Here is a 26,546-nt window from a genome sequence, read left to right on the forward strand (position 1 = left end):
ACAGTGGCCAAAAAAACCAAGCACCATAAGGAGATCCATCAGTGGGGTTAGAAGCCCTCCCACTGTGCCTCCCCAAGCACCAAGAATACAGAGCATCACTGCCCCAGGCAGAGAGTTCCAACAATACACTGTGGCTAATAGCCAGTGATGGACCTCTGCTCCAGATGCTTATCCAATCCCCTCTTGAAGCTGTCTATGCTTGTAGCCACCGCCACTTCCTGTGGCAGTAACCCCAGTGACCTTTGGGTCCGCCAGATTTCCTAGCCTACTGTTACGTCAGAAAGAACTCTTGTATATTAAAGGGATTTTCTCAGCCAGGGCTTTTGTTAACTTAAATATAAAACCTTTGTTCTGGTGCAGACAAAGAACTGACTCTTTGATGGAGTTTGATAACCCCAATAAAGACGTTCTGACAGATACATTTCAGAGGTGCAGGGTCCAGTTTCATCTTCCCACCCAAATTTAGCCCCGGACTGTTCCCTCCTCGAGAATTCAATTGAAGGAAACCTACTTAACTCATTCTCGGCTTTTTCATCTACTGAACAACATTCGATCACTTGTAGACTGGAGGAGCTAAGAGATAAACTCTTGAGAACAAAAAATGACTCTACTCATCAAAAATCAAAGCTGTCAGTAATGCCAAATGTGCTTAAGAGCTGTCCATGCATGACATCTCTTCTGGTCCCATTAATTCCTCTGGTGCTAGACTCAAGGAAATTAGGATGTACTTTCTCCACCAAGAGAAGAAGAAGACTGCAGATTTATACCCCACTCTTCTCTCTGAATCAGAGACTCAGAGCGGCTTACAATCTCCTAAACCTTCTCTCCCCACAACAGACACCCTGTGAGGTGGGTGGGGCTGAGAGGGCTTTTTTAAGGACAACTCCTGTGACGGCTATTGCTGACCCAAGGCCATTTCAGCAGCTGCAAGTGGAGGAGCGGGGAATCAAACCCTGTACTTTCAGAAAAGAGTCCACACACTTAACCACTACCAAACTGGCTCACACACCCCAAGAATACCCCAAGAAGAGAGTAGGTGATTGGATGCCTCTGATTGAAGCCCCTCCGTCCAAGAATGGATATGCTTTCCTGGACACAGATGGCTATCTAGATAAGATAGCCCCCTAGTCCACTATTCTCAACAGTGCTGGATATACCCCGGCATTCCAGTTCCTGAGAAGCAAACACTTCCTTTTAGCAACACGCGTCCCAATGGCTTTGTTCCACACAGCTCTTACAGTTCTAACAAATCATCAGGGTCCGTTTATTCACTCAAAGATTTCAAACCCACCCCTTCCACAGAGGTCAGGGCACAATACGATAGGCCGAAGCTTCGTTCACACAACAAGCTCGCCTTTTAGAAATGCAGCGACAGAACTTTGAGCCATGAGGGACCCTCAAAAACTGTTGCAGAAGCCAAGGCCTCAACTAAAAGGGTTCTCTCTATCATAAATTTCTTCCAGGGAGCCATTTCAGAGAGCCAGAGAAACAATCAGGAAGGAACTCACATGGGCAGCAGCTGTATGTGCCCCTAGCAGTCAATAAACTTTGAGAAGGAACTGGTGGGTTGAATTGAGTTACTGCACAGGTTCAGAGAGAGAGAGAAGGTCTTAAACAGAAAGTATCCACACCCCGAATTTGGACAAGTGTAATAGCAGTCAATGCTGCCATCTTCATAGTCACGAGATGTGAACCTAGCCTGCGGCAACTCCCTTCTGCACTAGTTGAAGCTTTTGAGTTGTCTTCAAGGGTAGCCCCATGAGGAGCACATTACAGTAATCTATCCAGTTCTACTGCCAATGCAACATGCATGGATGGTAGGATTCCCATAGCATAAGGGCTATTAAGCACACTGGAGCCCCCTGGTGAATGTGTGCTCACCCTAAGATCATATTCCTTGACCAATCAGATGCAGGAGGACTGGATATAGGGTGGGCCCACAGGCCTACCATTCCCTGTAATTACAAAGCGTAGAGGGGCCCCTGCAGGTATGCCAGGTGGGAGAAGAGCTGAGTTATCCCATCCAGAGACCCTGCCATGAAGAAGAAACCTCCTTCCTTGGAGGTTTTTAAACAGAGGCTAGATGGTCATCTGACAGCAATGAAGATCTTGTGAATTTAGGGGGAGGTGTTTGTGAGTTTCCTGCATTGGGCAGGGGGTTGGACTAGATGACCCTAGAGGTCCCTTCCAACTCTATGATTCTATGATTCAAAGAAGACGACTGCAGATTTATATTCCACCTTTCTCTCTGCATCAGAAACGCAGAGCGGCTTACAATCTCCTATATCTTCTCCCCCCACAACAGACACTCTGTGAGCAGTGATCCCTCTAAACTGAGTTAGTGTGAGCTAGCTCACAGATTTTTAGCCTCCAGCTCACACTTTTATGTCTTAGCTCAGGAAGGTTGACCCCAGAGCACGCTAATTTATGCAGTAGCTCACAACTTTAGTGCCAGTAGCTCACAAAGCAGAATTTTTCCTCACAAGACTCTGCAGCTTAGAGGGAACATTGCCTGTGAGGTGGGTGGGGCTGAGAGGGCTCTCACAGCAGCTGCCCTTTCAAGGACAACTTGCAAGAGCCATGGCTGACCCAAGTCCATTCCAGCAGTGCAAGTGGAGGGGTGGGGAATCAAACCTGGTTCTCGCAGATAAGAGAGCTCTGGCTGACCCAAGGCCATTCCAGCAGCCGCAAGTGGAGGAATGGGGAATCAAACCTGGTTCTCCTAGATAAGAGAGCTATGGCTAACCCAAGGCCATTCCAGCAGCCGCAAGTGGAGGAATGGGGAATCAAACCTGGTTCTCCTAGATAAGAGAGCTATGGCTAACCCAAGGCCATTCCAGCAGGTGCAAGTGGAGGAGTGGGGAATCAAACCTGGTTCTCCTAGATAAGAGAGCTATGGCTAACCCAAGGCCATTCCAGCAGGTGCAAGTGGAGGAGTGGGGAATCAAACCTGGTTCTCCCAGATAAGAGAGCTATGGCTGACCCAAGGCCATTCCAGCAGGTGCAAGTGAAGGAGTGGGGAATCAAACCTGGTTCTCCCAGATAAGAGAGCTATGGCTGACCCAAGGCCATTCCAGCAGGTGCAAGTGAAGGAGTGGGGAATCAAACCTGGTTCTCCCAGATAAGAGAGCTATGGCTGACCCAAGGCCATTCCAGCAGGTGCAAGTGGAGGAGTGGGGAATCAAATCTGGTTCTCCCAGATAAGAGTCCGCACTCTTAACTACTACACCAAACTGGCTTTCATGATCATGTCCAGCAGCCAAGGGTAGGAATGCACTGAGCTCTCAACATGCCATTTTGCTAGCACAAAGTCTAGAGAAATCCCAGCATAAGGAGAGGATGTTCTGGCAGGGTTAGCAGCTTTCTTATGTTCCCAAGAGCAGTCGCTGAGTCATCGAAAGCAAAATGAGACAAACAGATTTTGTTCTTTTTAAAAAAATTATATTACTGTGGGTTATTTTTTTACAGTCCATCCAATAAGGACTATAAAGTTTTTTAATGTACTCCTTTTAACAATAGAAATCATTATGGACTATTAGGGGATGTTTCTACATTGCAAAATTGATTGCCTGGATTTCTAAAGGCCATTAAACTAGTTAAGAAAGATTCCACTTTTCTAAAAAAGAAAAGGAACGAGAGACAGACCATTGAACTGAGGCCGCCCTAACCTTTCCTCTCCCTTCTGATTCTTTACCAGACGAAGAAGTTCGTAATCACCCGGTCGCAGGGGACAGGATGCAGGTGTGCTACCTGAAGCCAGATTCAGACAAGACAGAGCTAATGGCAGGCTCAGCATCCCTTACGGGCTGTTTCCTTCCCTCGTGTCCCATTACAGTCTCCAAATTCCAACTAAGGCACTATTTTAACAATATCAGCTATGTCCATCCAGGTGCCAAGAGCACAAAGTCAGAGATTATCCAAGTCCCTTCCAATTACTGAGCTCCCTCCCACAATGGACTCAAAGACCATGTCTGAGCTTCACAAGCAAAGCATTTCAAGACCTATCCAGAAGAAGAAGAAGAAGAAGAAGAAGAAGAAGAAGAAGAAGAAGAAGAAGAAGAAGAAGACGACGACGACGACGACGACTGCAGATTTATACCCTGCCCTTCTCTCTGAATCAGAGACAGAGCGGCTCACCATCTCCTTTATCTTCTTCCCCCACAACAGACACCCTGTGAGGTGGGTGTGGCTGAGAGGGCTCTCACAGCAGCTGCCCTTTCAAGGACAACTCCTGTGATAGCTATGGCTAACCCAAGGCCATTCCAGCAGCTGCAAGTGGAGGAGTGGGGAATCAAACCCGGTTCTCCCAGATAAGAGTCCGCACATTTAACCACTACACCAAACTGGCTCTCCAGTTTGGTGGCTTGGCCTACTGAAACTATCTTTTTGTGAAGGAACATGTTGTTTAATTGTTCTTAATCTGAAATATTTTAGCTGTCTGTTTGGAGCTTTTAAGAGGGAAGAGAGTATGACACATACAACCGAGAAGAAAAATTGTTCTGGTTAATGAACGGTAAAGGAGGAGGAAGATTGGGTTGATAACTAAAAGAACTCCAGATACGTACAACTCGCATTTCAAAAGAGTTCTCAATGCCAGGAAAAGAAGCTCTTCATCTTCTCTGTCTAGACTGTAGCCCAGCTCGTGTTCGACATTTATTAATTTCAAAACCACATCTACAAACGCTTGCAGCAGCTTATATGACAGAACCATAATAAAGATGTTGGATGCCAAAGTACAAACCGAGGAAAGCCCAAACACAACCAATGGCTGACAAAATCAATTCTGCCCCCTCCTGTGTAGCTCCATAGACTCTTCTGAAAATGAAGGACAGTTTCTGGCTGGTCGTCCAGGGAAACGTGTGGCCCCAGGACAGTGACCAAGACTGCATGACAATACTGCTATTCTCACTTCCATTAGAGTAAAAAGTCTTCTTCAAGTCTGCCAGAAGATCTTTACCAGCATGGAGAGACAACAACTCATCTCACAAAACGGGCTCAGGTTCACACCACTGTGTGAGCCGTCATGACAATATTAGTGTCACCGATGAGCGAGATCCCCTCCAAAATATACAAGCCCTAGGCTGTTTGCAGATGTGAAGATGAAAGATTCAGGCCAAGTTGTTAGCTGCCTAGTGCACCGTTAGTACACCATTCCTTCAAAGGGCTTGGAGAGGCATATACCTTATCCTCACAGCAACTTTGAGAGCTAGTTTAAGAAGGCAGCTGATTTGAGGTCAGTGGTAGAGGCTGACAAGATTTTCAGAATGCAACCTTTCGAGAGTCAACGCTGCCTTTGTCAAACAAGAGCGGAGATCTCCATTCCTACTTGCTTCTGATAAAGGGAACTTTTATTCTCAAAAGCTCAAGTCCTGAACACCTTGACAGTCTCTAAGGATCTACTGGATTCAAATCTACCTGTTCTTGAGAGGCAGGTTAGGCTGAGAGAGCACAGTTGGCCCCAAATCACCCAGCTCACATCAGAGTGGGAATCTAAAGCCAGATCATTATGGCTACCCAACTGCTCTCAGTACTCCCTGTGGATTGCTAAGATTAGCCACAAGAAGTCAAGTTGGGTTGGCACTGCCTTGTGGAATGGAGGATATAATAGTTTAATTGGCTTTATGATGAATTTTATTGTGCTGTTTTAGTGACTGCCCACCTTGGTGGCCTGATTGGGCAGAGAGGTGGGAAAGAAATATTGCAAATAAATAATACAAAAAGTGACTCCCTTACAATTTGGGGATGATGGTCTCTGTCAACTTCCATCCTGATAAACCCTACCGACATGCCATCTGCCAGATTGTGGGTATAGTCCAGAAAGACCAAATTATATCTACAACTGAAATGCAATTTGCTCTCCAAAACCAAAAATCCTGAAATGCTTCTCTGCAAATCCCACTTGGATTTTATCTGTTTTTTAGAAGCTAAGCACAATGATGAGGAAGGTCTCTCCCGAATAACTCCAAAGTAGGAAGCATGAAACTCCATTGGAAAAATAAAGTTTGAGTCCAGTGGCACTTTCAAGATAAACAAACTTTAATTCTGCCCCATAACCACAGTGGGGCACAGCAGGCAATGCCCCTTCACTCACGTGCCCACATCCCATCCCAGGAGGACACCGGAGTGAGAATTTTGGGGTATAAGCTTTCGTGTGCATGCACACTTCTTCAGATCATGCACACAAAAGCTTATACCTAGAATCAAACTCTGTTGGTCTTAAATGTTCCATTGGACTCAACCTTTGTTCTATTGCTTTAGGTCAACACGGTGACCCACCTGAATCTATCTCCCTTGGGAAAAGTAACTAACCTTCCTGAATATTTTTGTTTTAACCTTCTGTCAAATAGCTTGGATGTTTCATTGAGCAGAGAGCTCCAAGCTTATAGCCATCTTTTGCTTTAACCCAAAAATCCAGTGGCAATGTCAAGATCCGGTGTGTGTGGGGGTTTCTACTCTGGCCCATTTCACGTCCTATAAAAACCTCCTTTCCTTCAAAATGCAGTGTTCTGCTTATTTGGATGGGCCCTGAGGAAAGCAAGCTTGCAGCTTGGAAAAGAGAGGAAACAGAGCGGGGGGAGGGCTTGCAGCTGCTGAGGAAGAAGCTATTTTAGAGGGAGCTCTCTGGAGTGGACTGGCCCTGGGCAAGTTCCTGGAACAAGGCAAGCTGAACCTCAGCATCCTTAGCTCCCCCACAGAGCTTTATGCCTCTGCCCCAGCCAGCAGTGCCAACAATGGGAATAGAAAAATTTAGTCCCCTGTGCAAGCACCAGTCGTTTCCGACTCTGGGGTGACGTCGCATCACGATGTTTTCACAGCAGACTTTTTACAGGGTGGTTTGCCATTGCCTTCCCCAGTCATCTACACTCCCCCCGCCCCCACAGCAAGCTAAGTACTCATTTTACCAACCTCGGAATGATGGAAGAATTAGTCAACCTTGAGTTGGCTACCTGAATCCAGCTTCTGCCGGGATCAAACTCAAGTCATGAGCAGAGAGCTTGAACTGCAACAATGCAGCTTTACCACTCTGCACCATGGGGCTCTTCATTGCTCAATCGCAGCCTGGCTGGGTGCTAAAAGAGCAGCCCTAGAGCACTATCATGGCTAGAGAAAGGAGGCAACAAGTTGCTCTTCCCCTATCATGGCCACAGCTGCCAGCTGGGTGTTTGGGGGCTGCTGGGCTTCCTCCAGGATTGTTTCAGCTTCCCAATCTGCCCCCCAAAGGGGGCTGCGAGAGTACTGTGTGCTGCCTTAAAGACTGGCACTGGCCTTTCTAGGATCCTGCTCAACCTGTACGTTTTAAAGGCTGGCTCTGCAGATCAAGGAGCCTTCCCAACCTGTACATTCTGCTGCTTTGAGCCTGACACTGCCTTTCTAGAAGCCTTCTCAAACTGTACATCGGGCTGCTTTGAGCCGGGCACTGCTTGTACGTTCTGCTAATTTTAAAGCCCGATACCGTCTTTCTCGCAGCCTGCTCAAACTGCATGTTATGCTGCTTTAAAGCCCACCAGCGCCTGTACATCTGCAAACAAGCCTCTCTTATAGACCCACCATCACTGACTGGTTCTCTGTCCTGCACGAGGCTGCGTTCCTGACACCACCTACGTAAATGGGGGCTAAGCCAGACCCGCGTAACTGAACTTCTCCTGTTCTGTGACCTACCGAACAAACTGTAGTAAAATGGGCATCGCTTGACAGGTGTGATTGCCTCGCTTGGATTCTGGAGTGAGCCACCAGCAAGAAGCAGGTCCCAGACAGGTACACGGTTCTCCGAAGCATTACGCAGTGCTCCGCGGTGCCAAAAAGCACAGCGAGCGAGAGGAGTCGGGAGAAAGAGAGAGGCTTGTCATGCTTGCTTCTTGCTGTCGTACACGGATGGCGATGAGTTAAATACTAATTGCACGCTGTCAGCCCAGCGAACGGCGGCATTCAGAAAAATAATCCGCCAGCGGGATGAAGCAAGCAAAAAAAAAAAAAAACACCCCACTCTCTGCCTTTCAAATTAGCAGGTCTGTAAATCCCCTTTCAAGGAGGCATCATTTCTTATCTGGCAAGGAAGCTGGATCTTAATTTGGGGAAAGATTTGCAAGGTGTGGGGGGGGGGGGAGAGACACACAACCACCAACTCTGCAGCTCCTGTGAGACCCTAGGAAACTTCCCATCTGCCAGAGAGCCAACTCAGGTAACTCAGACTCCCTGTTCAAGGCAATCACTGAGCTAACACCCTCTACACAGGTGGGGAGAGAGAGAGGCACAAGCTCGCTTGGCTGAGTTACAGAAGGAAAAGATGAAGGGAGTCAAAATTACATCCCATCTGTTTCCTTATTTTGAAGAGAGACTTCCAACTACGGCTTCGGCACCTGCTGCCGAACACAGGAACAACGTGACTGCGATCGGAAACTTACAGGAGCCGATGAGAATAAAACACTGACTCCCTGCCACTGTTGCCTAATGTTTGAAAAATCCCCATTTTCAAGCCATGGGAAAGACATTTGGCTCACTAACACCCTCCAACAACCCCTCCTCTTTTTTCCCCCTTTTTTTTACTGTACACAAGATCCCCGTAATCTTTACAAACAAGCCCAAGGCCTAGAAATGCCAGTAATTGACAGCAGCCACCCACCCCCAAAAAACCAACAGGGACCTTCCCTCTTCGTTGCGAAGGAGTGGAAGGCAGTGAAGAGTTGGTGGCCAGGGTGACACTCATCCATGCAAGACAAAGTATTTCTTTCCGACAGACACACGTTGCGAAGAGTCGCAGGCGATGCAAACTCTTCTAGCCAAGGGGCAAGCAAGCAAACTGTCGTTCAAAGTCAAAATTTCGCCACCCACTCTGTTCAGGCGGGTTTGAACCCTTTGCAGCACACGATCTTATCAAACTTCAGAAAGGAAAGTCATTTTCCACCTCCTCCAAAAAAAGAGAGAGACATCTTTATGTCAGCTTCCGGCCAGTTCTACTTACAGTTTGGCCTTCTCCATCGGTCTGGGTTCCTGATTCTTCGGTTCCCGAACAGACTGTCCACTCGGTTCTTCCTCCTCCTCCTTCTCCTGTTCCTTCTTTCCCCACGTTCCTGGCTTCTTCCCCCAGCTTCAGCCTCTTCCCCTCGGGTTCTGGATCCTCTGTCTCTTCTCGCCTCATCTTGCCATCTCTGCTTCGCTGTTTCCCTGTATCTTCCAGGCTGCTAGATGGATTGGACATTTTTTTAAAAAAAAATAAATACGCCGGTGCACTTTGCTATGTCTCTCTATATATATTACATGAATTTTCTATTCTGGCCTAATGGAGCAGCTTCTGTAGGGGGAAAGCTTTGGCTGCTGAGATCTCCCTCTCTCTCTCTCCCCTATATGCTCGGTCTTCTTTTAAAAATTTTAGCTAGTGTTTCAGAGCCTTTGCTAAGCTGCCGGCATCTCACCCATTTCTTTAGCTCCCTCTGCTGCCGACTGACTGGCTGGCCAGTGCTTTCTCTTTGGCAGTAGTTTTTAAGCGTAAACTTTAATATTTCTCTCACCTTTTGCACACAAATAACCTTTTTGGATATTGATCATTGGCCCGCTTCTCCTGCCAAAAGATCATTTCAGGGTCTATCTACTTCCCATTCCACGGGGACTGGGTTTCTTGGGTGTGTGTGTGCGTGTGTGTTGCTTTGAGGTCTTAAATGAGATCTGACAATCGGGTCAAATCAATAGTCTATTTATCTATGCCAAAATCTCCACTTAGGAGATTTTGAACGCTTGAGGACAACAGAATTTAGTGCACCATGCAGTTTCAGAAAGCATTTAGCAAACATTTCCTTTTTTATTTTTGGAAATATAAAAGAATATGACATTTCTAGTCCTTATCATGCTTTGAAAAGGTGGCTTATTGCCCTGACCTGGATAGCCCAAGGCAAGCCCAGTCTCATCTTGGAATCTAAGAAGAAAAAGAAGAAGATGGTGGTGATGATGATGATGATGGATTTATATCCCGCCCTATACTCTGAATCTCATAATCTCCTTTATCTTCTCCCCCCAAAACAGACACCCTGTGAGGTTTCTCCAAACTAAAGAGCCCTGACCTCTTTAACAGTTCTTCATAGGGAAATTTTGCCTGATGAAGTCTCCTTAAGAGCATACAAAAGCTTACATTCTGAATAAAACTTAGTTGGTCTTAAAGGTGCACTTGTCTACTGCTTTGTTCTATTGCTTCAGACCCACACGGCTGCCTACTGGGATCAATCCTTTCTGGGGTTATTTTTCCCTGTCCATGGTCCTGAACAAGGGCAGGTCGGATGGCTCAGGCAACCAGCAAACCCCCTACATAACAGGAATGATACAACCATTTCTGGGGTTATTTTCCCCTGTCCATGGTACTGAACAACAGAAGGTAAGATGGCTCAGGCAACCAGCAAACTCCCTACATAACAGGAATATACAGTCATTTCTGGGGTTATTTTCCCCTGTCCATGGTTCTGAACATGGGCAGGTAGGGTGGCTCAGGCAACCAGGAAATACAGGCCCAGAATGAAAGAGTATTACAAGATGGCCTACCAGAAGTACCAGAGATGTTGACCAGCCTGGAGAGGCAGGCTTTGAGCTTTATAGAGCCTACTAAGTTCCACAGTTGGCTGGCTCATCTGAGCAGCTGTCTCGAGGCAGGTAATGCTATGCAAACAACTCCTGCCTTTACTCAAACTCTGCCCACAGTTCTTCCAGTAGGCTGCCCTCCATGGTTCTAGTGGCCATAGCTCGGAGCTACTTTAAGGGACATGTTTTGAAGCTTGCATTATTATTATTTTTTAAAGCTGAAATTGGATTTCTTGCCCACTTTACAGCTAACACTTTCAGGGCACATTATAGAGTTTTTTAAAAAGTAAAAATACAATCAATATCCTTTTAATTGAATAAGAATGCGAAATGGAAGCTGGTAAATTTCTGGTCTCCACGCTCATCTCTTCCACAGATAGTCTGGAGAAGAGGAGGTTGAGAGGGGACATGATTGCTCTCTGTAAGTATCTTAAGGGCTGTCACTTAGAGGAGGGGCAGGGAACTTGTTCCTGTTGGCGGCAGAGGAGAGGGCTCACAAAAATGGGTTTAAATTCTGGGCAGGAAGGTACCAGTTGGGTATTAGGAAAAACTTTTTGACAGGAAGAGTTGTTCAACAATGGAACCAGCTACCAAGGGAGGTCCTCCTGACCTGAGCTCCCCCTTACTGGCAGTCTTCAAGCAGAGGCTTGTCAGAGATGGTGTAGGCTGATCCTGCATTGAGAAGGGGTTGGACTAGATGATCTCTATGGCCTTTTCCAACTCTGTGATTCTAGGACATGGCTTTCTGGTCAATCTGGTCTAACTTACCCTATTTTACTTTATTTATCCTGTGATTCTTCCATGGTGCAGGTAGATTATCACATGTTAGTCTCACCACAGTTGAGGTCAGTGCTGGAGTATATTTAGAGGGGGATTCACTTCCATTAATATAACCCTGCAAAGCAGGTTGGCATTACTATTGCCATCTGAGACCTGGGGGGGGGGGGTGGAGCTGAGTTTTGGCTTCTGATCTGCAATTTCAAATTTGGCCCCTGCTCGGGAGGAAGGGGTTAAAGATGTCATGCAGAGGAGTGGGCGGAATCAGGCTCAGTGAACAATCACAGCCATAGCTTAAATCAAGATAGGAACCCTGCCCGAACGCTGAAGGTGTCTCTGCCACAGACCTGTCCCTGTCCCACAGCGTTGCTGCCCCCTTGCTAGGCTGACCCCCGCAACTTCTCCCCTGCCTCTCTTCTCTCCCAGAATTGCAGCTCATCACCAGACCTCTGAGATCACTTCCCATGGAAAAAAAATGGCCACTTTGAAGGATGTGGTCTATTGCATCACTTCCTTGCTGAATGCTCTTCCCTTCCTTCCCTAGGCTCCACCCTCAAATCTCCAAGAATTCCTCAACTTGGAGTTGGCCAGCCTACCTCCAGATGTCAGAAAGTGTTGGGGGGGGGTGTGTACAAAAGCGGGGCAGTAGGCAGGTATTTTGCCTGTATGTTGCCAATATCCAAGTGGTCAAGAAATACAAAATAAGAGAGAGTTATGCAAGAGTGTGCTGCCAAAGATACACAAAGTGTCATAACCCCAAAATTACTAAAGCAAATGTAATCGGTCAATTTCCAAATGCATTCAAGTCTTATGAAGAACCAACAATAATCAATGTATAAATTCATAGAAGTATAAATCAAAATCTATTAGAAAAGTCTATTAGAAAAGTCCATTCAAATTCATAGGAGAATCCACAGAACTGATTAATCCACAGAATTGATTTCGGCATTCGTTTTTGGAGTTATTTGAAAGTAATCAATTTTGTGGATTCTTCTATGAATTTGAATGGACTTTTCTAATAGACTTTTCTAATGGACTTCGATTTATACTTCTATGAATTTATGCATTGATTATTGTTGGGTTCTTTGTAAGACTTGAATGAATTTGGAAATTGACCGATTATATTTGCTTTAGTAATTTTGGGGTTTGTGTATTCTTGACAGCAACCTCCAGGTCTGGAATTACAATTTTTTGCCAGGCAACAGAGATCAGCTCACCTGAAGAAAATGGCTGCTTCAGAAGGAGGACTCTATGGCATTATAACCCCTTTGAAATCCCTCCCCTCCCCTAACCCCACCCTCCTCTGACTCCACCCCCAAAATCCCCAAGAATTTCAAAACCTGGAACTGACAGTTCTACCTGCAGTCTTGTTTTTGAACTTTGGAAGGCAAAAGAGACCCAGCCCTTCGGTCTGTGACCCTTCCTGAAGCTTTCAGATTAAATTAATTACTTAATTAATTTGCACTCTACCTTTCTCTCCAGTGTGGACCCAACATAATTTCCATTGTTCTCTTTTCTGCCATTTTATCCTCACAAAAACCCTGTGAGGTAGATTAGGCTGAGAGAACTGGACTGGCCCAAGGTTACCAAGCGAGCTTCAATAGCACAAGTAGGGATTCAACTAACCAGGTTTTTAAAAAACACACACAAACACACACAATCTGGACAGCTTTGGTACCTTCAACCACAACTGGATGTGCAGAAATCAGCCAGGGAAGCTTTCTAGGACATGGTACTTGATGGGGCTTTTTGTAGCAGGAACTCCTTTGCATATTAGGCTACACCCCCCTATGAAGCCAATTCTCCAAGAGCTTACAATAGGCCCTGTAATAAGAGCAGTACTGCAGTCTGAGCTCCCTGCTCATGACCTGAGTTCGATCCCAGCAGAAGCTGGGTTCAGGTACCCAGCTCAAGGTTGACTCAGCCTTCCATCCTTCTGAGGTTGATAAAATGAGTACCCAGTTTGCTGGGGGGGAGTGTAAATGACTGGGGAAGGCAATGGCAAACCACCTCATGTAAAGTCTGCCGTGAAAATGTCATGATGCGATGTCACCCCAGAGTCGGAAACAACTGGTGCTTGCACAGGGGACTGACTACCTTTTTAAGCTCTTGGAGGATTGGCTACATCAGGGGGTGTGGCCTAATATGCAAATAAGTTCCTGCTACACAAAAGCCATGGTACTTGAAGAGTTGAACACTTTATCCAGAAGAAGAAGAGAAGAGGAGGAGGAGGAGGCGGGAGAAGAAGAGGAGGAGGAGGAGGAGGGAGAAGAGGAAGAAGAAGAAGAAGCTTCAAATTGAGTGTTATCCAGATGAGTTGACAGAAATGAAAAATTCATTTCAGGCGTTTTCATTTTTACTTACATTAACTCCTGTGTTTAAACTCTGCATTTCACCATCTTAATTACTTCTTAAAAGTCAGTAAATATTTCATTAACCCTTATTAGATTGCTTTCTGTTTCATGGCAATACCGCTGAGACGAAGCAAACAGAAAGCGAAACTCCGGACGAAGGAGGTTGCAGGGTCTCCAGATTACTGTTTTCATGGCAGCTCGTTATGGCATGATGAGGCGAAAGGTCTTTAATTAGCTGAACTGTCATCTGCTCACTTCTAGGGAACCCCTGGATAGCTCTGTGACCCTAGACAGATACTACCGGTCAGCAGGCCTTTTTTTTCAGCAGGAACTCCTTTGCATATTAGACCACACACCCCTGATGTAGCCAGTCCTCCAACAGCTTACAGTAGGCCCTGTAAGAAGAGCCCTGTAAGCTCTCGGAGGACTGGCTACATCAGGGGGTGTGGCCTAATATGCAAAGGAGTACCTGCTACCAAAAAAAGCCCTGAAGGTCAGACCTGGCTGGGTTGGAGTTAGGAAACTTTGCATGTTTCTAGGGAAGGGTAAAGATCAGTAGAGCCCACGTTCAGCCTTCAGAAGGTCCCAGGTGCCAAATCTTGGGATACTTAATCTCAGCTTCTGGGGAAGACTTCTCTGGAGGTAGTAACAATGCCAGTATTTCGGTAACAATGGCAACATTATTTCAGCTAGCCTTTAACTGACTTGTCGATATAGTAACATAAAAGGATACCCAAGAGCACTGAATACCACCTGAAATCAAATGCCACTAGCATCAAATTGTATTAATTGTTAAATTGTTTAAATCGTTGAACTGATGAATGTTTAATTAATTGTTCTTACCGTGTATTGCTTTTATTGGTTGTGAGCCGCCCTGAGCCTGCTTCGGCAGGGAGGGCGGGATATAAATCTAATAAATCAAATCAGTATTCAGCAGAAGAACAAGACTGGAGTCCAGTCAAACTTTAAAGACCAATAAGATTTCCAGAATATAAGCTTTCGAGAGTTGAAGTTCCCTTCGTCAGATACCTTCTCGAAAGGTCTCGACTCTCAGAAGCTTATCCCTTGGAAATCTCATTGGTCTTTAAGATGCTACTCAGATCTTTAGAGGCTGGAGAAATTTCTGCCAGTGAAATCAGACAATACTGACCCTGCTGGACCAATACTCTGACTCGGTGTAAGACAGGGTCAGGCTGAGGAGGCCCTCCTGAAAACTCGGGACTCGTTAAGCATCCCTCTGTTTCCTCCTGCTCTTTCCTGCCTTTCTTCTATTGCTCTTGGCCATATGTCTGCTGCCTATCTGTATCTTGCCATCTGTGGCTCCCACCTCCAAACAAATGCATTGACTGTTCCAGATCTTTGGTTTCATTCATCATTAGATTTCATGCCAGGAACTCACTTCAAAGCTTGTGTCAGCAGCAGCTGCCGTGCATTGCAATCGACTTATCTGTACCGCCGCAGAAGTTGTCTGAAGGAACTCAAGGCTTGGCCTCTTTGTTTCCCCGTCTATGTGTCAAAAATGAAGGAAGCCGAAGGGAAGCAGTCCTCGATCCTCTGTCTCAGGCGTAAGTGCGGTTAAGAACTCTTCTGCGAGTTCACTTCCACATGTTTTGTTTTGTGCAACATCTTTGTTCCTTTGTGAGCTTTCAGGACGATGAGGGGATCAGGTCAATTAAAAAAATAGAGCTGCTGGGTTGCCAGGTTGCTCGGTCCAACTCAGAAACTAGCTGGGGACTTTGGGGGTTGAGCCTGGAGACTTACCCATTCCCTAAAAATAAATAAATAATAAATGAAAATACAGCTGTTCAGTTCCCCTGAATACAGGTTTCATTTCCTTCTCCTCTATTTTGCCTTCCTCCAGCAGCTACACTTCCACTAAACGAAAGTGAACACACACACACCAACACACATGAAGCTGCCAAAATAAACAGTTTGCAAATCCACACTTTTGTGATCACCCTGGGGCAATGGTATAGATTGCTTTACTTATGGAAGTTGCTGAATGTAACAATCTGCTGTATTTCAACCAACACAGGAAAACAAAAGTAATCAAGGAGAGAGAGATCTAGGGGGTGGGGTTTTCCTCCATCCCATAATCAAGTTCCAGTTAACTCTTTACTATCTATTTTACTGTCCATTATAATATACCACTTCTGAAAAGAATGCAAAAACAAACAGAGGGACTGTGCTTTCTCCCTCTCTCACACACACACTGGGAAAAGCCACATGGCTCTGTCTGCTCTCCCCCCACCACACACACACACACACAGCTTTAGTCTCACTGAGATTTAAAGGCACATACAGATTCTAAAACACAAGCAGTTTGCAAACTTCTAAAGATCAAAAGCCACATCATGGATGTTGGGGCAAGGCTTCCCCCGCTGGCCAGCTGGCTAGCAGCGGGGAAGACCCCGCAAAGATCGGGGTTCCCCTGCTGGGACAGGGGACTGGCAAGCCTAATGAAAAAAACCTGAAGGTGAATTCAACCTACTTATGAGCATGTTATCCGGAGATATGGTTAGCAGCTCTGGGTGTCAGAACTTGGATGAACTTCAGAAGAGTCCAATACTTGTTGCAAGTTAGGATCTTTATTTGAAGAACTACAGTACTATAGTAACGAAATAACAGTAATGGCGATTCTGGGCAGTTGGTTACATTTTATGCCCACAGCAAAGCATAATAAAACAATAATTCATACGGTCTCAAATGGTTGTCTCTTCTTCCCAGCCTCCGTTATCAGCGAAGGAGGATGCCCCCCTGTTGCGAAGGCCAAACGGCCTGGCTTCAAAGGGCACCTGTGGATGTTAAGCAGAGACTCTCTGCCGCCTGCCTTACTGCCCTAAATATTTGGCATAGCAGAGAGGCCCGGGTCACTGACCGCTGTCAAGCCTTCTAAGTTACAAAATGGAGTCAGTTTGGTTAAAGCAAAGCAATCAAAGTTACAAGTTCTGACACTGGGTTGGGAAATACCTGGAGATTTAGGGGGTGGAGTTTTAGGAGGGTGCAGTTTGAGGGTAGGGTTGAGGGAAGGGAAAGGCCTCAGCATGGTAAGAATGCCACAGAATTAACCTTCCAAATCAGCCATTTTCTTCAGCCATTTTCAAGTGATCTCTGTCTCCTGGAGATCTGCTGTAATGAAGTCAGGCCTGCCCAGAGTTATGCTTCCCACTTAGGGTTGCCAATCCCCAGGTGGGGGCAGGGAATCCCCTGGTTTGGAAGCCCTCCCCCCCCCCGCTTCAGGATCATAAGAAACCAGGGGAGAGGGAAATGTCTGCTGGGCACTCCTATGGAGACCGGTTCTCATTGGGCATAATGCAGAATCAATCTGTGGGTATCTGGGGCTCTGTGGGAGCTGTTCTTTGAGGTAAAGGCACCAAATTTTCAGCATAGCATCTGATGCCTCTCCTCTAAATGCCTCCCAAGTTTCAAAAAGTTTGGACCAGCCGCAAAAGAAGGTGCCCCTATCCATTATTTCCAAAGGAGGCATTTAAAAGGTGTGTGGTCCCTTTAAATATGATGACCAGAATTCCCTTTGGAGTTCAATTGTGCTTGTCACACCCTTGCTCCTGGCTCCACACCCAAAGTCTCCTGGCTCCACCCCAAAGTCCCCAGATATTTCTTGGACTGGACTTGGCAACCCTATTCCCACTTAGGGTTGCCTGATCCCCCCAGGTCACTCACAAGAGATGGAGTAGGGTGGCCAGATCCAGGTTAGGAAACCCCTAGAGATTTGGGGATGGAGCCTGGGGAGGACAAGAAGAAGAAGAAGATATTGGATTTATATCCCGCCCTCCACTCCGAAGAGTCTCAGAGTGGCTCACAATCTCCTTTACCTTCCTCCCCCACAACAGTCACCCTGTGAGGTGGGTGGGGCTGGAGAGGGCTCTCACAGCAGCTGCCCTTTCAAGAAGAAAAAGAAGAAGATATTGGATTTATATCCCGCCCTCCACTCCGAAGAGTCTCAGAGCGGCTCACAATCTCCTTTACCTTCCTCCCCCACAGCAGTCACCCTGTGAGGTGGGAGGGGCTGGAGAGGGCTCTCACAGCAGCTGCCCTTTCAAGAAGAAGAAAAAGAAGATATTGGATTTATATCCCGCCCTCCACTCCGAAGAGTCTCAGAGCGACTCACAATCTCCTTTACCTTCCTCCCCCACAACAGACACCCTGTGAGGACAACCTCTGCCAGAGCTATGGCTGACCCAAGGCCATGCTAGCAGGTGCAAGTGGAGGAGTGGGGAATCAAACCCGGTTCTCCCAGATAAGAGTCTGCACACTTAACCACTACACCAAACCAGCTCTCCACACTTAACCACTACACCAAACAAAGACCTCAGTGGGGTACAATGCCATAGAGTCCACCCTCCAAAGCATCCATTTTCTGTAGAGGAACTGATCTCTGTAGTCTGTAGATGAGCTGTAGTTCCAGCGGATTCCTACAATTCCCTAAGATTCCATGAATCTTGAAAGGAATAGAAAGAAACAACTTTATTTTGGCTCCAGGACATCCAATTCCAAGGGGGGATGAAAGAGAAAGCCCCCTTTCCTCTCCAGTCATCGTTAGACCAGCTTTGGCCAAGAATCAAAGCCTTCCACTGGGTACCATGCTGGGAACTCCCAGCCCAGCAGGCCCCGAGACGGTGTGTGTTTTGTGTTAAATTAGCTCTGTTGCTGCAATGTGCCCTCAAACCACAGGTGTTCCTAAATCAATGAGTTCATGACAATTATAAATTGCTTTTCATAAGCAGTAAACAAACAGAACCACAATAAAAGCTGGGCAAAAAAAAAATGGCTTCAGTGAAGCGATGCCTCGGCTCCACAGCGTTCTGCTGCCCAAGCTCTTTCTAAAATGCTTACTTTCCTCCTTCTTTTTTCAAGTGACTCCCCTCCCCTCTGTGTTTCCATTTTCTGCTTCTGTGCGACTTGCTGATTCAGAGATCGAGGAAGGAAAGTCTGGGTGAGCTCTCTTCTTCTCTCCTCCCAAATAATACTCTACTTTCTGATGCAAACCACAACATCCAAGACAGAAAGCAATTTTATGCAGGTTTACTCAGAGGCTGATCAGGATTATTCCATGGGACTTACTCCCAGGAAAGCATCCAGAGGATTAGATTGTAAGAGTTGGACTTATAAGAACATAAGAGAAGCCATATTGGATGAGGTCAACGGCTCTGTGTCACACAGTGGCCAAAACCCAGGTGCCCTCAGGAGGTCCACCAGCAGGGCCAGAATTCCAGAAGCCCTCCCATTGTAGTCTCCAAGCACCAAGAATGCAGAGCATCACTGCCTCAGACAGAGTATTTCATCTATAGCTTGTGGCTAAAAGGCACTGATGGACCTCTGCTCCATAGGTTTATCCAGTCCCTTCAAGAAGAAGAAGAAGAAGAAGAAGAAGAAGAAGAAGAAGAAGAAGAAGAAGAAGAAGAAGAAGAAGAAGAAGAAGAAGAAGAAGAAGAAGAAGAAGAAGAAGAAGAAGAAGAAGAAGAAGAAGAAGAAGAAGAAGAAGAAGAAGAAGAAGAAGACGACGACGAAGAAGAAGAAGAAGAAGATGATGATGATTGGATTTATTGGATTTATATCCCGCCCTCCACTCCGAAGAGTCTCAGAGCGGCTCACAATCTCCTTTACCTTCCTCCCCCACAACAGACACCCTGTGAGGTAGATGAAGATATTGGATTTATATCCCGCCCTCCACTCTGAAGAGTTTCAGAGCGGCTCACAATCTCCTTTCCCTTCCTCCCCCCCCCCCCACAACAGACACCCTGTGAGGTAGATGAAGATATTGGATTTATATCCCGCCCTCCACTCTGAAGAGTCTCAGAGCGGCTCACAATCTCCTTTACCTTCCTCCCCCACAACAGACACCCTGTGAGGTAGATGAAGATATTGGATTTATATCCTGCCCTCCACTCCAAAGAGTCTCAGAGCGGCTCACAATCTCCTTTACCTTCCTCCCACACAACAGACACCCTGTGAGGTGGGTGGGGCTGGAGAGGGCTCTCACAGCAGCTGCCCTTTCAAGGACAACCTATGCCAGAGCTATGGCTGACCCAAGGCCATGCTAGCGGGTGCAAGTGGAGGAGTGGGGAATCGAACCCGGTTCTCCCAGATAAGAGTCCGCACACTTAACCACTACACCACACTGGCTCTCCAAGCTGTCTAGTGTCTATGCTTGTAGCTGCCACCACTTCCTACAGCAGTGAATTCCACATGTCAATGATTCTTTGAGTGAAAAGTACTTCCTTTTATCCAGGGCTTTTTTTTTTTTTTAGCAGCAATGCACAGGAACGCAGTTCTGGCTGGCTTGGCATCAGCGGGTGTGGTGTACTATGCAAATGAGTTCCTTCTGGACTTTTTCTACAAAAAAGCCCTGCTTTTTTCTATTCTAAGCCCACTGCTTATTCATTTCATTGAGTTCCCACAAGTTCTTGTATTGCGAGAAAGGGAGGAAAGTGCCACTGGCCAGGCCACAGGCTCACCTAGGTCAACAGGTGAGCCAGTTTAATGTAGTGGTTAAGTGTGCGGACTCTTATCTGGGAGAACCGGGTTTGATTCCCCACTCCTCCACTTGCACCTGATGGAATGGCCTTGGGTCAGCCATAGCTCTGGCAGAGGTTGTCCTTGAAAGGGCAGCTGCTGTGAGAGCCCTCTCAGCCCCACTCACTTCACAGGGTGTTTGTTGTGGGGGAGGAAGATAACAGAGATTGTGAGCCACTCTGAGATTCAGAGTGGAGGGCAGGATATAACTCCAATATCTTCTTCTACTGACAATGGCTCTCCAGGATCACATGTCCAGAAACACCTCTTTCGACACTTCCTATCAGCAGGGCTTTCTTTGTAGCAGAAACTCCTTTGCATTTTAGGCCACACACCCCTGATGTAGCCAAGCATCCTGGAGATTATAGTAGGCACTGTACTAAGGCCCAGTAAGCAACTGGAGGATTGGCTACAGCAGGTGTGTGTGGCCTAATATGCAAATGAGTTCCTTCTACAAAAAAAGCCCTTCCTATCAGAGATCTGAAGGTTGGACCCGGGATCTTCTGCATTCTACCACTGATTTGCCAAGGCTGCCTTCTCTACAGGGTTTACATCACAGAGATCCCATGGACATACTGCCCTGGACACCAGGAAGACTGAGAACATGATCCCACTCTAAGAACAATAATTAAGTGCTGTTAAGTCACAACCATCTTATAGCGACTGCAAGAAGAAGAAGAAGAAGAAGAAGATGATGATATTGGATTTATATCCCGCCCTCCACTCCAAAGAGTCTCAGAGCGGCTCACAATCTCCTTTCCCTTCCTCCCCCACAATAGACACCCTGGGAGGTAGATGAAGATATTGGATTTATATCCCGCCCTCCACTCCGAAGAGTCTCAGAGCGGCTCACAATCTCCTTTCCCTTCCTCCCCCACAACAGACACCCTGTGAGGTGGGTGGGGCTGGAGAGGGCTCTCACAGCAGCTGCCCTTTCAAGGACAATCTCTGCCAGAGCTATGGCGGACCCAAGGCCATTCCAGCAGGTGCAAGTGGAGGAGTGGGGAATCAAACCCGGTTCTCCCAGATAAGAGTCCACACACTTCACCACTACACCAAACTGGCTCTCCACCTCATGGTGTTTTCAAGGAAAGAGACATTCAGGAGTGGTTTCCCATTGCCCTCCTCTGCATAGCAATCCTGGTATTCCTTGGTGACTAACCTGCTTAACTGACCCTGCTAACTTCTGAGATCTGGACAGCCTGGACCATCCAAGTCAAGGGAAGAAACAGAGCTGGTTTGACATTGCCTGCCTTTGCATAGCAACCCTTGTCTTCCTTCGTGGTCTCCTATCTAGGGGGGTTTTTTTGTAGCAGGAACTCCTTTGCCTTTTAAGCCACACATCCCTGATGTAGCCAATCATCTAAGAGCTGATAGCAGGCTCTGTAATAACAGCCTTCTAAGCTTTTGGAGGATTGGCTACCTCAGGGGGATGTGGCCTATTATGCAAAGGAGTTCCTGCTACAAAAAAAAGCTCTGCCCATCCAAATACTAAACAGGGCTGAGCCTGCTTAGCTTCTGAGATCTTTTGTTAAAAAATAAAATAAAATTTATTGAATCTTTTTAAAAGTACATAAAAAATGAGATCTGATGAGATCGGAATAGCCTGGACCACCCAAGTCAAGGGAAGAAACAGAGATGGTTTGACTTTGCCTGCCTCTGCATAGTAAACTCAATCTTCCCTGGTAGTCTCCCATCTGAGTACTAACCAGGACTGACCCTGCTTAGCGTCTGAGATCTGATGAGACTGGGCTAGCCTGGGGTTTCCAGGTCAAGGGAAGAAACGAAGGTGGCTTTCCATTGCCTGCCTCTGTGTAGCAGCCCTGGACTTCCTCGGTGGCCTTCCATCCAAGTATGACCCAGGGCTGACTCTCCTCAGGCTCAAAGCTCTGGCAAGCTATGTCTAGTCCAGGCTGTTTGGCTGCCACAATTCTACTCTGTCTCTCTCTATACTACTAACTCCTCTGGGCAGAGTGGATATGGCCCTCGAGAAAGTTCCTTCAAACTGGAATCAGTCTAGGCAGTGCTGGATTAAACCCTGTGGAGGCCCCTACGCAGCTGAAATCTTGCCCCCCCCCCCCGCAAATTATCTCAGAGTCTGAGCACCAACCCCACCGCCCCTGGCCCCCGCTGCAGCCTGCAGGCACCTTCTCAAAAGTCTCTTTTACTAAGCTGCAGGGGAGAGGCAGAGAGAGGCAGACTAGGTGACAACGCCAGCAGCAGCCTAACCAGGCAAGTCAGGCAAAGAGCAGGTCAGTTGCTGGCTGCATGTGCAGGCTGGGAGGGCTGCAAGCAGGGGGAGAACAGGGGGGGAGCTGGCCCGGGGCCCCTAAAGGCATGGGGGCCTAAAGGCCATTGCCTACTTGGGCTAATTGTTAATCCGGCTCTGAGTCTAGGCTTAACATTTTCCTCTCTCATGTAAAAAAAAAATAATCCTTTCTACTCTAGAGACAAAGAGAGGGTGTTCATCAGATTTAATGTCAAAGCTTTTGATTGCTGCTTCCTTGGACGTTGCAACTTTATGAGTTACATAAAATGGCTCGAGAGATTTATTCTCCAGGATGCAAGCAAGACAGAAGTTTCACAATTGCTTAAACAGGCTTGTCAATAATGTGAAGCCGGTGTTTACTGTTTTGTAGTCATTTCTTTTAATACAGCCATTGTCCTCTCTAACCTATGCCTCAAAAAAGAACCCATTGGATTAGTACTTACTTTTAAACATTTTTGTGACAAACTGAAGACGTTAAAGCTATTTAGAAAATGGTCAAAGCAATCCAATACAAATATGGAAATGATTTTATTAAACAGACCTAGAAGCAAAAATGACTAAACAGAGACTATTGTACTTCAGTCACTTCAGGGCTTTTTTTTGTAGCAGGAACTCCTTTGCATATTAGGCCACACACCCGTGATGTAGCCAATCCTCCAAGAGCTTACAGGGTTCTTAGTACAGGGGCCTACTGTAAGCTCCAGGAGGATTGGCTACATCAGGGGGGTGGGGCCTAATATGCAAAGGAGGTCCTGCTAGAATTCCTTACAGGGCTCTTAGTACAGGGCCTACTGTAAGCTCCAGGAGGATTGGCTACATCAGGGGGGTGGGGCCTAATATGCAAAGGAGGTCCTGCTAGAATTCCTTACAGGGCTCTTAGTACAGGGCCTACTGTAAGCTCCAGGAGGATTGGCTACATCAGGGGGGTGGGGCCTAATATGCAAAGGAGGTCCTGCTAAAATTCCTTACAGGGCTCTTCGTACAGGGCCTACTGTAAGCTCCAGGAGGATTGGCTACATCAGGGGGGTGGGGCCTAATATGCAAAGGAGGTCCTGCTAGAATTCCTTACAGGGCTCTTCGTACAGGGCCTACTGTAAGCTCCAGGAGGATTGGCTACATCAGGGGGGTGGGGCCTAATATGCAAAGGAGGTCCTGCTAGAATTCCTTACAGGGCTCTTCGTACAGGGCCTACTGTAAGCTCCAGGAGGATTGGCTACATCAGGGGGTGGGGCCTAATATGCAAAGGAGGTCCTGCTAGAATTCCTTACAGGGCTCTTCGTACAGGGCCTACTGTAAGCTCCAGGAGGATTGGCTACATCAGGGGGGTGGGGCCTAATATGCAAAGGAGGTCCTGCTAGAATTCCTTACAGGGCTCTTCGTACAGGGCCTACTGTAAGCTCCAGGAGGATTGGCTACATCAGGGGGTGTGGCCTAATATGCAAAGGAGGTCCTGCTACAAAAAAAAGCCCTGGTTCCCATCATGAGAAGACAAGAATCACTGGAAAAGACAATAATGCTAGAAAAAGTTGAAGGCAGCAGGAAAAGAGGAGGACCTCCCAATATGAAATGGATTGACTCAGTCAAGGAAGCCATGGCCCTCCGTTTGCAACTCTGTCTGCAACAATAGGATGCTTCATGCCATGGCCCTCTGTTTGCAATAACAGGATACTTCATTCACAGGCAAAGACAATAATGCTAGCAAAAGACAATAATGCTGGGAAAAGTTGAAGGCAAGAGGGAAAGAGGAAGACCCCACACAAGATGGGGTCAAAGAAGCCCTCGATATGCAAGACCTGAGCAAGGCTGTTAATGATAGAGAGTTTTGGAGGTAATTCATTCATAGGGTCACCATAGGTCAGTAGCAACTTGACGGCCCTTAACACACACCTTCCAAGTTTCCAAGCTTTTGGAAGTTTCCAATCTTCTTCTAAGCCAGGGGTGTCAAACATGAGGCCCGAGGGCCAAATCAGGCCCTTGGAGTGCTCCTATCAGGTCCCTGAGCAAGTGGCTGTCGTCTGCTTTCTTCTCCCTTGCTTCCTTCTGCATAACAGCTTGCTTTGCAAGGCTTGCTCAGTCACACAGTAGCTTCAGAGCAAAGTCTCTTTTTTCTCCATTGGCTGAGGCTCCTCCCTTGGGTAGGAAAGGGGGAGAGAGAGCTTGCTTTTCCAGGCTCTCTCAATTGCACAGCAGAGCTACTGAACCAAGCCTCTCTTCCATCTATTGGCTGAGGCTCCTCCCCCTCCTGGCTCCCGGGAAAGGAAGGAGCCAGAGCTTCCTTTGCCCAGTTCCCTGGATCCCATGGGAGAGATACAAAGAGAGCACCTTTAAGACCAATGAATGCTAAAGTTTTAAGCATGTTTTAAGTTTTAAAATATATATATATATATATATTTGTGTTTGTCTGTGTTCCTTATAAAATTTATATCTCTGCTACCTAATCTTAAATAGATTGTATTCACTATATGAAAGTTAGGTTGATGTTCTTCTTTCTGATATCTATTAATGTTTAACTTGAGTAACTATTGTAATTTTATGCACTGGGGTTTCACATGTGGGGTTTTTAAAACAACAATAAAATAAAATAAAAAAAAACAAAAAAAAACCCTAATCTTAAATAGATACGCATATGGCTTGACCTAACATGGCTCGGCCCAACAAGGCGTCGTTTATGTCAGATCCAGCCCTCATAACAAATGAGTTTGACACCCCTGCTCTAAGCCTTTTGAAGTGGAAAGGCACATCGTGGCTGTTGGGGCAGGGTTTCCCCCCTGCTGGCCAGCTGGCTGGTGACAGGGAGGTGCCTGCAAAACCAGGCAGTTCCCCCCCCAGGACCTGGGGACTGGCAAGCCTATCTGGAAGGCAGACTCTATGGCATCATACCCCACTGGGGTCTCTCTCCTCCTCAAAGCCTGCTATCCTCGGGCTCTACCCCCAAAATCTCCAGGAATTTCCCAACCCAGAGCTAGTGACCTTAACTTTTGGTCTGATCCAAAAGGGATTTTTTAATGTTTGCAACGTGTGAGACAGCCCATAGGATCTCCCAAGACATATGAACATTCATGAAGCTGCCTTCTACTGAATCTGACCCCTGGTCCATCAGTCAGTGTTTGTCTACTCCAAGGGTGGCCAAACTTGCTTAACGGAAGAGCCACATAGAATAAATGTCACATAGAATAAATGTCAGATGTTTGAGAGCCGCAAGACATGAACATCAGATGTTTGAGAGCCACAAGACAGGAAGGAAAGAAGGAAGGTAGGTAGGTGGAAAGAAAACAACTAGATAGGGGGAGGGGGGAGGAAGGAAGAGGTGGAAAGAAAGCAACTTTTAACTTTAAATGCATTCACCAAGATTCTGGCTGGCTTGGCTTGCAGAAGTGATTTAAAGAGACAAATGCCTTCTTTCGGCAGCCCAACGGGGCAGTGGGGGCTTCAAGAGCCCCACAAAATGTGTGAGAGACACATGTGGCTCCCAAGCCACAGTTTGGCCACCCTTGGTCTACTCAGACTGGCAGCAGTGTTCCCTCTAGGCTGAGTTATTGTGAGCTAGCTCACAGTTTTTTAGGCTTCAGCTCTTAGCTCAGGAAAAATGGCCCCAGAGCAAAGTAATTTATGCAGCAGCTCACAACTTTAATGCCAGATGGGCAGCCGTGTTGGTCTGAAGCCGCAGCACAAAGTAGGAGTCCAGTAGCACCGTTAAGACCAACAAAGTTTTATTCGGAATGTAAGCTTTTGTATGTGTGCATACTTCTTCAGACAAGGGAATGGGGTACAATGAACAGAAATACATATAGCCAGGGCTTTGTTTGTAGAAAAAGCCCAGCAGGAACTCATTTGCATATTAGGCCACACCCCCTGATGGCACCATTGTTTCACACAGGGCTTTTTTGCAGAAAATGCCCAACAGGAATTGATTTACAGATTAGGCCACACACCCTGATGCCAAGCCAGCTGGAACTGCATTCCTGTGCGTTCCTGCTCAGAAAAGCCCTGCATATAGCTGGTGGGTTAAGAGTGTAAACTGATACAAAGTTAGCATCAAATGGCAAAATAGT

The sequence above is a fragment of the Heteronotia binoei genome, chromosome 20 (genome assembly GCF_032191835.1).
Source record: "Heteronotia binoei isolate CCM8104 ecotype False Entrance Well chromosome 20, APGP_CSIRO_Hbin_v1, whole genome shotgun sequence".
In the NCBI taxonomy this organism is placed as follows: domain Eukaryota; kingdom Metazoa; phylum Chordata; class Lepidosauria; order Squamata; family Gekkonidae; genus Heteronotia; species Heteronotia binoei.